The sequence below is a fragment of the Sinohyriopsis cumingii genome, chromosome 17 (genome assembly GCF_028554795.1).
Source record: "Sinohyriopsis cumingii isolate HCF-2022 chromosome 17, ASM2855479v2, whole genome shotgun sequence".
Lineage (NCBI taxonomy): Eukaryota > Metazoa > Mollusca > Bivalvia > Unionida > Unionidae > Sinohyriopsis > Sinohyriopsis cumingii.
Window position 1 is genome coordinate 112,293,971 of NC_142977.1, and position 2,667 is coordinate 112,296,637.

Below are 2,667 nucleotides of genomic sequence, written 5' to 3' on the forward strand. Positions count from 1 at the left end.
TCGTCCAGTGACGCGAAACAATTCGGTCGTCCAGTTAGGTAAGTAACCTTTGTTGAAAGTGCGTTTGGTTTTGCCAATGCGCACCCAATCTCCTACGGCCAACTCTCCACTTTTCTTGGGGACAGCCCTCGTCGGGGACGTACCAAATAGGCGCTCAACACCAACACTTCGTTGTCGGGAGTCACTTGTTGCGGGGCACGTCCAATGCTTCGATGGTAAGATTGGTTGTACGCTTGCACCAGGTGCGGTAAGATGTCGATGTACTTTAGAGTGTGGTGATGCGTAAAATATTTCCACATGCGTTCTTTCAATGTGCGTTGAAAACGTTCCACGATGCTGGCTTTGGTTTCGGGATTCTCGGTGGTAAAAAAATGAATGTCACGTTTCTTTAATTCTTTTTGGAAAGCTTGGTTCAGAAATTCGGTGCCTTTGTCCGTTTGCCATCGAAGAGGGTGACGACCGCTTTGTTTCAACACTCGTTGCAGAGCTCGCACTAACTCGCTGCTGGATTTGGAAGTCAAGGGTACGACCCAGGCAAATTTGGAAAAGACGTCGATGACACAAAACAAATATTTGTAGCCACGATTGTAGCTGGCCAAATGAGAGACATCGGCTAAATCGGCTTGCCATTGATGATCGATGCCTTCCACTCGGGTGCGACTTCTGGCAAACTTGCGTCGAATGGGTTTGTGTAAAGTGTAGGTAGCTTGTTCTTGTAACCATCGTTGCACTTGAGGTAAACGGAGACTTTTCAGTCGCGTTTTGGCAGCACGATACAATTTTTGAACTCCTGCGTAACCTGCAGGATGGGAGGGATCGTAGTGAATGCTGGCTAAGACTTTTTCCATTTTTTTGGTGTGTTAATATGTCACCCACTCTTCGGTGATGCTACTTTGGGTGGGTCGAAAGGGTGGTTTGGAAACGGATTTACGTGTCCGATGGGCTACGGGAGTAGAAGTCGAAGGTAGTGGTGGTGGTAGAGGTGGCAATGGAATGGCTTTGGTTTTCTTTTCTTTTTTCACTTCTGGTTTCCCTTCTTTCTTTTTCACTTCTGTCGAAGGAGGAGTGGACATCATCTTTATAACCCAAGCTTTCATTTCTTCTCGTTGGGGTGTGGGGGACGGGGTAAACAAGGATGCTGCAATCTTACTCGAAATGGGAGCTGCTGACGGTGTTTGAAACACTCCTCGCATCTCTTCTTCCTCAGGTCTTCGTGGGGTAGCATCTCTGGTGACCCCTGGGGATGGTAGTAGTGGTGGTGGTGGGAGTGATGATGGAGCTGGACTTTTCATCAAGGTCTTAAAATCTTTCAGAGTGGGTAGAGCTGTTTCGTCTAAAGCTTTCTGGTGAAAGAGTTGCAGTCGTTGCAAGAGTTGACCGTACTTTTGCGATTTTTCTGTTTCGGACAAATCTTGACGATCCATCAAGGACTGCAATTCGTGTTGTAAGTGGGACATCTCACTCAAATTGGGATTGGGAGGTAAATGCGGGGTGCGTTGTTCTTGCCACCGATGGTATTCCATCCATCGTTTGTAAGGCACTAAAGCTAGTTTTCGTCCTTCCATGGGGTTGTCAGGGGTCGATTCTGAGATCTTGGGACTTCCGAGGACCTTTTTATCTTGCTCCCACCAGTCCTCCCAACATGGTTCCCAAGACTCCTTTCAGTATGGGGCCTAACAAGAGAGGCAAAATGCCTCCACGTTGGATCAACATCTTCTTCTTTTGACGAATGGGAATTTTCTTATGAACCATTTGGCGAAGAACGTGACGATGTTTGCTTAAGCATTGTTTCTGGTGTTTGGACAAAGGGATCGTGCCTTTCAAGACGTTCAAACAACATTCACACACGGTATTGATGACCTCTTTGGAGGCCGATTGAATGAGTTTTTTTCGTAGAGGTGGAGAAGCTTTGGACAGGATAGATAACATGTCCCCATGTTTGACTAAACGTGGTGATAGTCCTTTCCTTTTCTTTCCTTGGGGTTTTCTGGAGGGTGACATCTTTCAGTCTTCAGGAACACCGAAAAAAAACACTGATACCCCCGACTTGGTCACAGGCCTTTTTTATACTGGAACGCGTCGCCACTGATTGTCTTTACGTCGTATCAGTTTGAGGACAGGCATGACACGTCGTGCAGGGCTACGCAACGGACTAAATCGAGCCAGTTCTTGCTTGGACAAATCCAGTAAACTTTGTAACATGCCCGATCTTTCTTGGACTTTGATTTTGGGAGAAGGTACTTTGTGAGCAGCAGCCACTGCCGCTAAATTGGAGGGTCCTGCCACTGGGGAAGTTCTTTTTGGGGTCATCAACGGAGAAGTTCTTGGTGTGATCAACGTCTCCAAATACTCTTCAGTTCTTGGTGTCATCAACGGAGAAGTGGATGAAGGTGAGGCTGCCGGAGATGCAGTCACCGCCGTGGCAGGTCGTGGTTTGCGAGTGTAAGGTTGCGTCCTGGCCGAAGAAGAAGTGCCTCTCTTGCGACTAGTTTTCTTCTGTGGGCTTTTCTTTTTCTGGGGACTTTTTCTCTGTTTCTTTTTCTGGGGGCTTCTTTTCTTTTTCTGGGGTGGTGGTGTCTGATCAGAGGAGGGTCCCGCCACTGGAGAAGTTCTCCTTGGGGACCTGGTCTTTATCTTCTTCTTGGAGCTTCGTTGGACTTTTTTCTT